The sequence below is a fragment of the Ambystoma mexicanum genome, chromosome 7q (assembly GCF_040938575.1).
Source record: "Ambystoma mexicanum isolate Mex_15411 chromosome 7q, UKY_AmexF1_1, whole genome shotgun sequence".
Lineage (NCBI taxonomy): Eukaryota > Metazoa > Chordata > Amphibia > Caudata > Ambystomatidae > Ambystoma > Ambystoma mexicanum.
In genome coordinates, this window is record NC_090941.1 from 427,971,400 (window position 1) to 427,987,737 (window position 16,338).

The window sequence follows — 16,338 nt, forward strand, 5'->3', positions numbered from 1 at the left end:
AATGTTGGGAATAAAGCACAATACCATCTCAGGCTGTTTAGGTTAATTAAATCGTTCCTTTATCAGGCAAACTGTATTACTCTGATGAGAGCAATGCTCGTGCCGAGATTGAACTATTCCAATGCTATCTTGATGAGAGCAAACAAAAGATGCATCCATGGGATGCAGGTACTACAGAATGTTGCAGTTTGCATTGTCGAAAGTATCCCAAGAGGTGACTCCATTACTGAACATAGAAGAGATTTACACTGGCTGGCCATTGAGAAAAGGATCAGTTTTAAAGTCAGCACCATTGCCCACAAGTGCTTATATGGCTTAGCCCAGACATATCTCTGAGACAGTATCCAATTGAAGCAGTCTGCTAGGACCATTAGGTCTAGTGATATTATGCTTATTCACGGCCCTCGTATCAAATGGGTTAGGCGTGGTGGTCGCTCTTCTACGGTGCAAGTAGCCACAACATGGAACAAGTTGCCTTTGGAGTTGAGGATGACTTCAGATTTGCATCTTTTCAGGAAACGTCTGAAGGCAATTTTGATTAAATGAAATGCTTAATCTACTTCTTTAGATCTGTCTGCTTTCAACAATCTTTTTGTGCCCTGTTGCCTGCGCGCTCCGGCGCATTATAATAAAAATACAGTAAATAATAAAGGCACAAAGTGTGTCATCTCCATGTGATGATCAGCGGCCTTGGAAGAAATGCACAATGAAAAGCGAGGAGGCAGAGCATTTCTTTGAGGTTAAGACTGCAGTGCCAAAACTAGCTTGCTTCCAGACCTTCTCTCCAACAAGAAGTCCACATGAAGCTATGCAAGGGCATCCAGCAAGCGGCACCCACTGCACAATTTGTTTGAGGATGTGACCTCCGTGTTACACATGGATATCAGGTTGCAAAACCCTCTTTCAACTAGGAATGACACCCCCACTCTCTCCTCAACTATCCCCCACCTAAATGAGTTAACTACAAACAGAAGAGGAGTATCTCACTGATCAATATGATATAGAAGGTTGCAAAATACAACCTTTGGGGGACCTACTCTTTTGGGAAATCCACAAATAACAGTCTAGTTCTGACAGTGGCTGAGTGATGGTGGCAAGAGGCAATACAATGGTAGATTTTGTCTTTATAGAAGGGCAAGACGAAATCCCAAGAATCAGCTTTGCGAAAAATGTGTGGGAATTAGCAGCATAATATGCTTATTTTTCTTAATTCAGCCCTGTCAAAAATTCATACGTTCTGATCAAATAATTTAGTTTTACCATTTTCCAATAATTTACCTCATTCTAGGAGCTACGTATAATGTACAGTGTACTTTTGTAACATTTATGGTGCAATCTACTAGAGAGTTGGGCCATATAGTGTGGTTTTCTGCTGTATGGAATATTGGGGCCTGATCCTAACTTTGTTTATTACTGTCTAGTCTTCTCTTTTTCTGCACTGCTCTCTAACTTTGTATTGTCCCAATCACTAGGCAATCAACAGACATTCCATGTAGTAGTGGGTTGTGTTATCGATGACTGTTACTGTTTTTATAAATTAAGTGTGACTATGTGTTCTATTTTAACAATTGTACTTATTTGAACTTCTCTAGGGAGAATTGTGGGAATACCAGTACTTCACTAACAACCTTCCTCCTCTGAATTAAGCCTCACTGCTCCTCAACCACTACTACTTTAAAGTGTGTTATTTCTCTTGTGTGGAAACCTGTCTCGACTTCAGCGATAGATGGTTTTACATCCCCACAACAGCTCTGTGGAAAAATATTCCTAACGATATGACTAAGCCATAAAGAAGGAGTACGTTAATACATAAATGCACGCTTGTGTCTCAGTCATGGGCACTCTTCATACCTGTGCATTCAGTACAGTGGTGGTGGTGGTTAAACATCCGAGTAGGACCGACTGCTTCTATCTACCAAGAGCGAGAGAGAGGACGTCTTTACCTCCTTGGTCCAGACCATGTGCCTTTTGCTTAAGATGTTCTAGCTGAGGGCTCTTTTCACTGTTCGGGTCTGCCGCAAATCTTTATCCTTCAGAGGTTGACATTAAATAGCATAAAATCATATACTCTGCCAGTAGTAGCATAGCTTATTATTACCCAAGTTGATCTTACTCAGTTTTTCAACCTCTGAAAGATGGGCATTTGCAGATGGCTACTGAGTGATGCCATGGCATGTTTGTCTTGAGGGCTTGCTTGGCCTATTCTACTCTCAGATTTCAGGTAGTAAGGTTTTTACATACAATCACTTTTCAGAAAAGGAAAAGTCCCTCCCACATCAACACCCAAAAGCAACTGAAGATGTAACTTTTCAAGGACCATCTCAACGCGCTCTGATTGCAGTACCCTGCCAGTATACTCCATTTCCTGTCCATCTCACTTAGCTGTCTAACTTCTCACACTCACTCATTTTTTGGGGCACCCCTCCCAGCTACAGTATTGATATTGATATTTAATTTCTATTGCGCTCGTACACACGTTTTTCAGAGCGTGACAAGGCAAGGGAGGGGAACAGGGGAGAACAAAACAGTGATCTTACTAGGCCCAGTGACATTGAGAACGCGCAAGTGCATGGGAGAGGAGGAGGGGAAACGTGCATGGAAGGGGGAGAAGTGGAAAGTGTAAAGCATAGGAGAAACAGATGAATAACAATAAATAATAAAGGCAACAGACAGTGGTAATGCAGCCAGCAATTTGCAAGTGCTAGCTTTAAGGCAGCAGACAGGGTAGGTCTGATAAGTGCAGGAAGAAAAAGGAGGGGGGGCTGTATGGGTACAGATACAGACCCAAGTGCAAGGGGTGACCCGGAGGTAGTGCGCAAGGGTGGCAGGGTGAGCAGGTACCTGGGCCTGGAGGACGGAGGGTGGCAGGTGCACGGTGCCAAGAGAGAACAGATCAGCAGGGGAGAGGGGAGCAAAGGCAGAAGAAAAGAGGAAGGTCTTGAGGTGCTTCTGGAACTGGAGATGGTTCTCCTCAAGTTTTAGAGTGGCAGGGAGGCTGTTCCAGAGGGAGGCACCAGCCGAAGACAGCGATCTACCCCCAGCTCATTTCTGTGAAAAACAACTGACCCTGAGGGAGTTGGAGGTAGAGGAGTGTAGAGCTCGAGAGTGGGGGGGTATTTGCGGAGGAATAGCTGAAGGTATTTTGGACCCAGGACCCAGAAAGCCTTGTGGACAATGCAGAGGGTTTTGAATGTAATCCTTGCATCCACTGGGAGCCAATGGAAAGATTTTAGAGCTGGAGAGAAACGATCCCAGGGCTTGAGGCCATGGACAAGTCTTGCAGTCCTGTTCTGGATTAATTGCAGAGGGCAAGAGTAGAGGCAGGTAGATTTAGAAAGAGGCTGTAACAATACTCCAAGCTAGAGAGAACCAGAGCTTGGGATACCATGAGCTTCTGGGGGAAGTATTACAGTAGGTTTCAACTATAGAAAACTATTAACATTCACCATGAAACAAGACCCATCTAGTCACACCAAAAGTATTAACTCACCTCAAACCTTTGAGTATTTAATCTTTTCTTTATCTAAGAACTGAGAACCTCTTTGCTGACCCTCGAGTAGCGTATATTGTGCTTCTCAATAAGAATCGAGATCTGTAGCATCTGCTTGTGTTGTGTGCACAAGTGCAGGGAGTGGAATGCTATGAAGTTGTTTGGAACCTTACAGGTGATCAGGGTTCCAAGACTGTCAGTTGAGACTTCAGGATGGGAGCTCTGAACTGAGAGGATGCTTGTTACTTAGCTCCTGCCTCCCTTTCCCCAACTTGCCCTGTAACTTTAATAAAGCAGCTTACTTTTATATATATCAGCCTCCAGCATCATCTCTATCTTCTGGTGACACCCCCTGTATCCCCAATACTCTTAGTTCACAGTGAGAATCGAGATCTTTCAAATAATAGTTCCTACAAATCTCCCTCCTCACTGTATCAATTTCCAAAGTGACTGAACTGCTACCCTTTTTTAATGTGACGTATACATTACCTTGAGCCAATGAATTAAAAATAGCTGTTTTATGTATGTATTTAAATGGATGGGTATTATTATATATGAAGATCAAGATATTCACTGCTGACATACCTCTCCATAAGAATCGAGATCTTAGGTCACAAAGAGAATCGAGATATTTTACAACATGAGATCTTCATTGTTAAACAATGTGAAATTCTTGTCAAATCAAAACATAGAGTAATGAAAACATGGATTGTCGCCCCTCAAACTTCTGTGGCACAGTTGCTCATACATTTCAAGCCACAAATTAAAGTTTCCTAAAATACTCCCAAAATCCCCTCCCCCTGATACCTGGCTCCCACTGATTTAAGGTTAATTTTGAAAACAATTCTTGCATTTTGTTTAATTTAAAAAAAAAGAAAACATGGTTTCCTTCCTAAATTGACTTAAAATACACCTCTTCCCACTAATAGCACATACTGTGCCCAGAGCATATCATTATTTTATATTTGTGTAGAACTTACCGTTTTCTTTTGCTGCTCTTGGGTTTAGATCTCAGGGAAATGTGTGTTTAAAAAAAACAAAACAAAACACACTAGCCCCAGATTTCACATATTCACAAATCCTCTTTTTTTTAGCATGCCCATATCCTCCTCAGCTTGAATAAGCACTAGACTTGCTCTTCTCTTACAATTTTAAGGCTATTTATAAATAAAACATCTAGATTATTTTACTCTTGAATATCCTGATTTTGGTTCCATGTCTCTACTTTGATTGCATTTACTGTGCAGGTCTTAGCCATGCATTAAACAAATTGGAGCCCTTTTCTCAATGCCATGTCCCATCCCAACACCCCCATTAGTATGGGGCTTTATCCCCTTCACTCCATACTCCATCCCCTAGCACTTAAGAGGGATAAACCTCCTTCAGCCCCGGTTCTAAGACTAGCCCACCCCACCCCACTACTAACCCCCATCACAAGTCACTTACGTTCTTCCTCTTCTGCTCCTTTACTGCTTTTTGCCCTGCCCCACTCACAACTGAAACAAGGAAGTGCAGCACAGTAAAGAGCTGAACTTGCAGCACAGCAAAGAAATGTCACTAGATGTTTGATATGGCCAATTTTCAAATTTGAAAAGCCTTGAGTCTAGAAATGCATAATGGAAGATCTACCTAACTTTTTAGGCCCGGGGACAGCCCTCTCTGTCTGGTTTCTTCCATGTCTCTTGGGGTGTCTCCTGCTGGAGAACAGCTCTACAGTGAGGTTGCTAGCATACATGCATACACACACTGCACCATGTGTGCAATGATCACAGGAGCTAGGTATAAATTTAGCTGTCTTTATTCGTGGTGGCATCGAACTGAACTTGCAGTGCTGGATCCCCAATTCACATGCGTGTGCATCGTGTATTCTCATTGGTCCTTGTGCCTCGTGACAGAGCTGTGCGGTTCTGTAAACTGTGTCCTCCCCCGGACACGACATCTTCCCCCGTCAAGCAAAAAAAAAGTTAACTTACAGTTCTGTACTCCTATTTCTTTGATTAGACACACTGGTCTTCTGATGCATCTTGTCAGTCTTACCAATGTTCGTCCTGCTCTTCTTCAGCTTCTTCTCGTACCAGCCCCCACACCCCTTAGGTGATGCTTCTGAGTTGTCTACCGCATAATGTTCTTGATACTCTTCTTTGTACAACTTAAAATGGAAGGCTTTTCGACTGATCACTTTCATGCGGGAGCGAGAAGTTAGCATTGTTCTATTCACGTGAGATATTATCAGATAGTGCGGATCAAGCTTCTTGTCTTGCCATCTGCATACAAGTAACTTGTCCCCTATTTGCAGATCAGAGCTCTTGGCTCGTCTTCTGATGTTAGCATAAGTCTTCATGTCCAGTTTCTTGCAGGCATCTACCTCTCAAATCTGTTTTGCGTCCTTACTCGGGTCACTTGCAAGGGGAGGAAGTCTGGTCCATATCCGTCTGCAAATAGCAATTCAGAGGGACACTTTCCAGTTGTGCCGTGTGGTGAGTTTCTGTAGTCCGTGAGCATGTTATCCAGGGCTTGATTGAGTGATATGTACCATAGCTCATTCTGTTGGAGGACTCTCTTCAGACTGCCAATTAATCGCTCACCACGCTGTTTGCTTGCGGCCATAGTGGAGTGAACTTTCTGTGGTGAATGCCCATGTATTGCATGAATTCTGAAACTCCAGGCTGCTGAATGGTGGATGTTGTCCGACTTGAGTACTTCTGGAATACCTCATGTGGAGAAGATGCTGTCTAGCACTGGTATGACAGTGCTGGCTGCCTTAGATGGTACCATGTGCACTAGAGGAAATCGAGAATATTCATCCATGATTACTAGCCAAGGTTTATTCTCCACAAAGGGCCAGAAGAACTCAATTTTAAAGTGGGTCCATGGGCGCTCCGGCATGTCAGACATCTTTAGACATTCTGGGTGATTAGGTCTGGATGTGCTCTGACACAAGTGACAAGCACTGATCACACGTTCTACCATCTGATCTATTCCTGGGAACCACGTGGTGTCTCTCACTTGTCTTTTCGTGGCCTCGCCCCACCGTGCCCTTGTGGACTAGATCTACAAACTGTTGCTGCAGGTCCATGGGAATCACTATTCAGCATCCTTGCATTATGAGTCCTTCTGCCGATATCGACAACTATTCTCATATATTCCTGAAGGCCTGTAGTTCTGCTGCGACACAGTCTCCATATTGCCTGAGCTGTCCGAGCTGAGTCCGGGAATATCGCCATCACCACACAGCATGATCAAGCCCTTCAACAGGTGTGCACGCCACTGGTAGAAATTGGCCTGATACTGAACCTCGATAAGTGTGCCATTCACAAGTCTCACCTCAAATTCTATGGACATATCTTTTCACATAAAGGCATGAGCCCTGACACAAGCAAAGATGCTACTATCTCCAAGATTTCGGCCCCCACGGATGTCAGTGATGTCGGGTCCTTCCTAGGGATGGATAGTTACTGAAGCCTGTATCTTTGAGATTCTGCGCCCACCAATGGTCACAGCAATGTGGGGAAGCATTCACACAAAGAGTGATATTGCCTCGACTGAACAGAGGGCTGACTCCAGGGCCATTATCTCTGGCTGACTTTGGGGAGTTGAAAAGCTGACACGTTCGTTCCAGGTACCAAGGGAGTGGACGTGATAAGAATTCTCCTGTCCTATCCTGTCTGATTCTGGGAATATCATTAAAAGGTGTAGGTAATTATGCAGTAATTGAGAACCGTGTAGTATATGTGAGAAATGCTTACATGTTGTGTGATAGAAATATGTTTGTTTTTAAAGTAATTCACAATCTATAGTTTACGTGGATTCCCTTTTATAAAGTGAGCTTTTGTTAAAATAACAGGCTCCTAACTGCCAAGGATTATGAGAGTAATGGTCACGGTTTACTCATCAGACTGTGCGCTAGCCAAACTGCAACACGTTTGTAACTGAATCCTATTATTATCAAAGCCATTTAATGTGTGCAAGCTCTCTAATGAAATACATTTTATCCATGTTCAAGTATATTCCAGTGCAAAGGAGTACAGTATAATGCAACTGTTTGGTCATTTTCTGAATTTTAACATTTTATAGAGCCACAAAAGAGAAAAATTAATTGGATTAGCACACTTATCTGAATTATTGTTAGCACATAGGCTGAGGTCCAACAGATGTTAGCCTATTTTACTGCAGGAGGCAATTCACATTACTACACGTGGTAAAGAAGATAATTCGTTTTTTTGTAAGTAGAATTTTCAGAAGTGCTAGGCATGCAAGTGAGTACAACTATTTGGTTGAGAAATGATCAATGTATTTTGAAACTCAGCCGAAAGGGCATAATGAGGCATCGTACATAAGATACCACAGGAGGGCATGAGTTTATTATGCAGTCCAGTACTTGTTTACCATTGGTGAGCTTGGAAAATAACTATTAGGCAGCATTTTGTAGTTAGTCTCACCACTAAAAAGATACCCCAATAAATGTGCCAAAATATATAACCAAGATCTAACAAAAATACCACCATACCAAAATACCACAGATACCATGCAACACTAAAAATATAGCCCAACAAGATCTCTAACAGGGCTGAAATCCCAGAGATAGCAACATCTTTGCTTGGGTCAGGGTTCATGCTTTTATGTGAAAAGATATGTCCACAGAATTTGAGGTTGAGTGTCAGGCCAGCCTCTACCAGTGCCATGCATAACTGTTGAAGGGCTTCATCATGCTGTGCAGCGGTGGCTCCAAACACCAGCATATCATCACTGTAGTTAAAACAGTTATTCAAGTGGCAATTACCCTCCACACACTCTCCTGGAATATTTCAGCTGCCAAGCAGATGCCAAAGCTGAGTCCCTTGTATCTGAAGAGCCCAACAGGTGTTCCAATGATGGTGATGTATCAGTATTGTTTATCTATTCTGATATGATAATACCGCTTATTTAGTTCAAGCTTCGAGAATACTTTAGCCTCACTTAGCATGCTGTTCATGTCATCTAGGTGCATTCCGGGGTATCTTTCGTGCCCAATAGCCTTGTTTGCTTGCCCCATGTCCACACATGTGTGTCTTATCTGGTGACACTCTCTTGGTCACGGCCACTGTGGGGGACACCCATGAAGTCCGGTCGTCACCCGACTCTATTATACCTTTGCTCAGTAAGCATTGTATCATTTTTTCCACGAGTAGTTGCAAATGGATTGGTATTCCCCTAGGGTGCTGAGCAACAGGCGGTATGAATTAATTCATGTGAAGTGTCACAGGGTCTCCTTTAAGACATCCGATGCCTTCGAACAAAGTTCAGAATGCTCTTATAAATGACAGTACATGTTGCATGGTATAGGTCACTGCCGCAATCTCCATCTCAGGGGCAGTGGGGCGGCCCAGAGGCTGCACACAGGAACTTCCCCTTTCAGTATGTTAAATTCAGCTTGTGTGCATTTTTCCTTGTAACATATTGTTGTGAAGAACTTCCTGTGATTTCGCAAAAGCCCCCTTGCTGCCCAATGAAAGACCTTCAGGTCAGATGCTCTTAACTGCGGAGGAGATGTCATTGTGTGATATTCTGAAACACTTATGATATTTAGGGTGGCACCCGAGATGATGAGAAATTTGGCATGTTGATCTCCCACTAGTAGGGTGATGTCACCCACGGATGCAGTTGTCACTCCCATCATCATGTAAGCATAGTCATATTGGGTTATCCCCATGGAAGGTGAGGGTGATGTAAACCTTCCTGTCACTTGCCGGAAGTGTCTCACAAGGTCCTGCCTCACACCGGCATCTCTCCTTGGTCCAGTGCCGCGTATGTCAGGCTCTGGTTCATAGGGTGTGAAGTATCTCGGTTACCGTCCAGGTGGTGCAAGTTAGCCCAAAGGTGGGACATTTCACGCCTTCCTGATGAGGAAATGGGAGGCCACATCGGTAACATCTGCCTGACGAGGCTGGTCCTCGGGACACATTGTCACTTGTAGGCCTGCCTCGTGTCACTGGCGAGACTTGATATATTTGTTCCTTTACAGGTGTCTTGGCAGTTTTAATTTGCGAGGCTTGCGTGTCTGCTCGGGACTCCGCGCTAGCCCTATGGTAGTGTGAGGGCCGCTGCCTCCTCCCTGCTTGCTCCCACACCATGCTGATCCTGTTACCACCAGCAACAAAGAGCAGCATGGTGGACTGTGGGGTGAAATGCATCAATAGTAAACTCCTTTGCGTGCTTTCACCATCGAGCGCTTCATATTGCTTTCCATCTGTGGAGCACCGTCTCAGCACCGCACCCCTCTGGTGCTTTCTGTGATTTTTGCCTCCCTTGCTGGCTGGGTCTGTATGTGTAACTTTAACATCTTGTAATGGCTTCCCTTATCCTCAGCACCGGAGTACCTCAGAGGGTTGCCATGGAGCTGCACATCACTTCTGGTTGGGCCTTCAGCCCCATATGCTGGCCTATTGGGTGCTGGTAGGCCATAAAGCCAGCCCCTGACACGAAGGCCGAGCACAAAGGCGCGCAGTCTGGCCCGGTTCCTCCTTTCTTTGCCGCCTTTGGTAGTGTTCAGGCCACTGCCTCCTCCCTTGTCCCCTTCCATAACCTGCTGATCCTGGGACCATCGGCAAGAAAGAGCAGCATGGTGGACTGCGGTGTGAAATGCATCAACGGTAAGCTCCTATGTGTGCTTTCACCATCAAGCGCTTCATATTTTTTTCCATCTGCGGAGAACCGTCTCACCACTGCACCCCTTGGTGCTTTCTGTGCTTTTTGCCTCTTACCGGCTGGGCCTTTATGTGTCATTTTTACATCTTCAAATCATTGCCCTCATCCTTGGCAGCAGATTGCCTCTGAGGGTTGCCATAAAGCTGCAGAAACATTGCTACTGATTGGGCCTTCGGCCTCATATCCTGGCCCATAGGGTGCTGGCAGGCTGTAAAGCCGCCCCCGACATGAAGGCCCAGCACAAAGGCCCCCTGTCTAGCCCTGTTCAGGACTGGCTGGACTAGTTGCCCCCCTTGTTTGTCCTCATTCTCAACCTCAGCACACTCTGTTGATTGCACCTGGACTTTAGGGCTGTCAGGGAGCCCTCATGCCTGGCCGACCAGAACTCGAGGTCACATGCAGACTGACTTCTGAGTAGGCAGCTCACTTAATGTTGTTTTGCTTTGATGTTTTATCTGCAGCCACTGTTGCTTCATGTGCTCTAGTGTGCCTTGCTTAAAATTGAAATTGAGCATCTACTACATCAGCAGCCACTTTTTCTTCTGGATGTCCATAGTGTGCCTCCCCCTTTGCCTCCCTTCTCCCCCTTCCCATGCTTCTATGTGTCTCTTGCACTTATTTGCTCTGTGTGTCTTACCCTACACCCCCCCTCCCCTCGTCCCCTCCTTCATGTCTAGCTTTTGCATTATTTTAACGACTACCAGGCATGTGCAGTTTTTTTCGGGTCATATGCTGTAACAGTTTGTATTCCGCCTGTCCTATGCTGTACCACTAAACGCATAGCACTAGCACATTCTGAATATCCCAATGCCTATTTAGAATGTTTTATCTTTGATAGCTTCTCACCCTCCCTGTGTCAGAGTGCTTTGAAATGCTTGTTAAGTGTATAGGCGCTATATAAATGACCAACAAATAAATAAAATAAATGTGTAGTATGGTGGCTAGAGGGAATGGCTCTCAGAGTAGCTTCTTTCAAAATGAAGATGGCATGCATCCACCTATCATCCTTAGCCTAATGGTCTCCTCATTAGTGAATTTGTATAATTCACAGTGTGCCAAAAGTTGGCGAAGGTGGGATACACATTTGTCCATGGACACACCCACCATCTGGCATGCCATATTGAATGTGTGTCACTCATGATTAATATGGAACTGCGGGTTGAAGTATGTGCTCAGCGCTTCTTTGAGGCCTGCGTATGTCTTGTCTTGCCTGTCTCGGGAGGATAGCTCAGCGGCAACGTGCTTGCCTTAGGAACAAGACGACATGGAGCAACACAGGTTCGATCCCTGGGTCCGTGCTTAGAAACCTCTGGGTATTAAGCACGTTATAAATAACCTATCATATCATATGATACTGGCAGCAAAGAAGGTATGAGATCTACCTCATCTCCAACTAGATACACCAGCAGCTGTCTGGCAAATTAGCCAGGGTTGTCTTCAACGTGGGCATGCAGATTTAAAACCTTCAAATCCATCGCTCCCATCGTGGTCCAGGGGCTTGCTGGTTGCCCATGTCAAACAGTCCAGGCCGGTGAAAGGCCGCTGCCCTGCATGCATCTTTGGCAGATTGCTCACCTGCTGACATCTCAGCGGTTGGGTGACTTTAGCTGCACCTCAAGACTTAATTTACAATGTTTAGTCACAGTGGCAACCTTCTTTATCAGAGGGACAAATGAGACACAGTTACAAGACCGCTTATAAAAATGGGCCGGCCCTTTCATTGCTCTGGAGCTAAGTAGGGTCAGTCCTGGTTACTGCATGGATGGGCGATTATATGGTCATTCAAATTATTTATTTTTTAAACCATGCTACTGTTAGTCCTTGGACGTTTTGAAATCGGAGACCATTTTTTGCCTTTTGCTGAATTGCATTCTGGTATTTATAGTCTCCAAGTCAATAATACCAATATGTATATATATATATATATATATATATTCAGTAAAAAAAAAAAAAAACTTTGTTGAAAGGATGTTATGGTTCAAAGTAAAATATCAAAAAACCCCTGAAATTCTCTAGTTATGGTAAGCTAAGCAACCATACTCATGCCACCAACGTGCATTGCTAAGACTAACATCCAGGTCATCAAAGATGACATCACAAATGTCATTGATGACATCACTGATGACATCACATGTCTGGCTCCCTCTTTTTTCCTTTAATGATATATCTCAGCCAGTAATACTTAGGAACCAAAAAATCAAAAAGTACTATATTTGTAGACTTACACTTCAAATATGTTCTTACAGTAATTCATTTGGGGTTCACTCACAGCATATGAAACATATACATAGGGAGAATACACACTTGAAAGATACCAATGCTTTCTGTGTATGAAGACAATCAGTAAGGTTATCAACACGTTCTTATTGGTATGCTGTTTTTTTATTACTTTACTTTCTCTGGAAATGCTCATATTTGTATTCACATTACTCTCTTTAGGGTGCAGTCACATCATGTAATAGTTATTCATAGGGAAGTAGTAGGTTTGAAGCAGAACAATCATTTCTGTGCATACAAATAATCAGGTAGTTTATGAACAATTTCTGGTTCTACTGCTGCTTTTTTGCGTACTTCACTTTCCCTGTATATACTCATATGTGTATGTGTTGTGTCTTTGTGTTTTGTATGTAATAATGAAATTATATAGGAAGTGGGTTTCATTAGCTACTTATAACATGTTGCACAGTACACAAAACTTTAATAAGAAAGCATTTACCATTTCACTATTTAACATGGGAAGATTATGGCTATTGCACCTCCATCATGTATGCTACACACAATGCTTATGTTTATACATGAGCACATTATTCTACTGTAAAGAACTTCATAATAGAATGCTATTCATATCAATGCATTGCTTAATGCACCACATAGCTCTGAACATCTATTCCAATGATCCTTGACAGTTTTTTTATCATCATTGTAATAAGAATCCCTTGTGCAGACTTTTCATGAAAAGTACATGCACATGTGATGTCATCAGTAATGTCATCAATGACATTTGTGATGTCATCTTTGATGTCCTGGGTGTTAGTCTTAGCAATGCATGTTGGTGGCGCGAGTTATGGTTGCTTAGCTTACCATAACTAGCGAATTTCAGGGGGTTTTCAGTTTTACTTTGAACCATATCGTCCCTTTAACAGAGATTTTTTACTGAATTTCATAGGTTTTTAGTAGCGCAACTTAACCATAACGTTCCTTTATCAAATTTTATTTGACTGAATATACATTTTCATAGTGTGAATTTGATAGATGTTTACTAGGATTCCCTTACTTTATATACATATAACATAGAACATACTGAACCCCCAGCTAGTGATTTTGATGTCACAAGTCTCTCCTCTTCTCACCTGTTTTTGTTGTTTGCTTGACACCTTCTTTGGTGACTTATTTTGCACGGTCCGGGATTTGTATAAACCCGTGTACTGGTCTTCGGGTTCCAGCGTGAGGATTACAATCCAACTTCAGGATACGTTCAGATGTCCAGGAAGGAGACCAGGAAGGAAAAATGTCCGAGCTCCGAGACACGGAACGCCATGACCCGAGCGCGGGCGAAAATCAAGGAAGTTTGAAGATAAGTTTTGAGGAAAGGAAGGAAGGGGGATTCAAGGAACCAGGAAACAGGATTCAGAAGAAAGCCCTGAGCGAACTCTGGCAACACACGTCCAACTACAGCAAGCGGTAGCGTTGAGACGGGCAGAGCCGCGGGACATGTCTGTTTAGTAGAACACAGAGCGTGGAGCACAAGGACTGGCAAGCAGTGTTCCGAATCAGGCGGCCATGTTGGAAGGATTACAGCATTCAATCCCCGATGGGTCAGGGACCACGAAGTCCAGAAAGGACGTAGGCGATGGTTCATGACATTTGATGTTTGCGGACTGTGCGTATGTCCGCGGACGGACGCGAACAACATCAATACTGCCCAAAAAAAATTGTTCTATCACGTCATATAAACACTGAACAAGTTCAAAAAGAAGCACATAAACACATTATATGTAATAATGAATAAGAAGTGAAACCTACATATCTAACACATCAACCGTCCATTTAAATAGCATATGTAATAAAATGGAATATACCAAAACAAAAAAGATATGCTTCCAGCATAATTACCTCACAGAAACACAGAAACTGCACAGCTAGAAGCAACAACAGACCTACATAACAGTAAGAACACAACTTACCAGAAACTAGTAAGTAAACTTCATTTTTCTTATATATTCCTAAACTTTCTGTATTAGGTACACTAAAAGTAATATATTTTTTTTTACACAGAAATGTCCAGTACTTTGGAATGGCTTGAAGAAAATTCCCCACGTGAGGAAATGACTGAAGACAGTGATACTAATGGTAGACACTTCTCTATATAAGCAAATTAATAATTATTACTTTGTGTACTTAACATATATTTATTTTTTTAACAGACCATACAAACATTGAAACTAATATAGCAAAAGAGACATTACAAAATACTCTGGAGCGCATTGAACAAAAAATGGACATGCTTATGGAAAATGTCTATCTTTTAAACCTTTTTGTGGGGGACTACATAAAAGAAAAAAATAAATATAATTGTCCCACATGTACGTGTTCCCCCTCTCCATGTCCCAGTCAACTATCCCCAAACCCTCAACACCAAGAAAAACGTTATGATGAGACTTCCACCCCTTCATCTCCTTCAATCCATCCTCTCCAAACCCCCAATTCCCCTGTATTTGTGTCAGTTTCTGCTTCCCCCTCTCTTTCATAAATGTTATATTTGCAAATAATAATAAAATATTATGTGTGTTGTTACTTCATTACTTTGTGTCTTATGTTTAAAAAAAAAGGAAGTTAAGGTGCCCACGGACAGCACAGGTGTCCGTAATGTCCGCAATTAACCAAAATGGGGGTGTCCTAAGAACACTATACCTATCCCTACTGTCTGCAAGCAGGTTGAAACTGTTCTTAGAACACACTCGGCGTCCAGAATGTCTGCAATTAACCAAAATGGAGGTGTCCTGAGGACACTATACCTGTCCATACTGTCTGCAAGCAAGATGAAACTGTTCTTAGAAGACACTTGGTGTCCGGAATGTTCACAATGAACCAAAATGGAGGTGACCTAAGGACACTATACCTGTCTGTATTGTCCGCAAGCAAGATGGAACTGTTCTTAGAACATATTGGGTGTCTGGAATGTTCTCAATTAACCACAATGGAGGTGTCCTAAGGACACTATACCTGTCTGTACTGTCTGTAGAACATCTACGCACATGCGCTGCACACCACAACCATAAATCCTACGAACATTGCGCCTGTCCATAACTGTCCATCTCACATGTGTCGCACTTTTAACTAGATTGAAGACCCGAACACTCTCCGTAGAGCGCATGCACACGACCGTTCCTATGCATTTGGTGTCCTGTGGACACCCGTCCCATTACCGGACATGTTCACATCATCATCATGTGACCACACCCATGCTGAGGCTGGGTCCCCGAACATTTCAAAAGTACTTTTTTGGACAATCCAAAGTATTTTACTGTACAAATTCACCATTGCACATGTCCCAGACAATGTCCCTGGCGTTCTACATAATTTTTGGAAGGTTTTGAGCCTTTTTGGGTTGTTCGATCTGTCCGCGGACAGTGTGGCTGCCTGGGGAGCGCGCACCAGCACCCCTATAAAAGGCCACACCCCAGAGCTCATTCTCATTGTGCTTCTGGCTACCCGAGAGAGCATTGTCTATATTAGCTTTTGCTAATCTTGCGTTTTCGTGCTGCTTCCCATCATCCGACCTGATGGCATCTATGGTTGCTGCTGCTCCAGCTGGTGCTACTAGTGCCTCAGCACCACCCTAAACCCCTCCACCACCAACACCTCCCCAAGGGCCTGGAGAGGGGAACAGGTGTGAGGATGTATAGGAGGAGGATGAAGAGGATGAAGAGGGATGAGGTAGTGGAAGTCCCTACTACCAGCACTCGCTGTGAGACTTGGGTGTGGCGGTTGTTTACCATTCATGGTGACATGCCTAAAGCATGTGCGAACAAGGTTACCAGCAACCAGTGCCAAATGGTGCTGAGTCATGGGAGGCCTGTTTCATACAGCTTTGGTACGACATCCATGAAGCGACACCTAAGGTCGTTCCACGGTGGGGCCGTTCACAAGGTTGTACCGGGGCC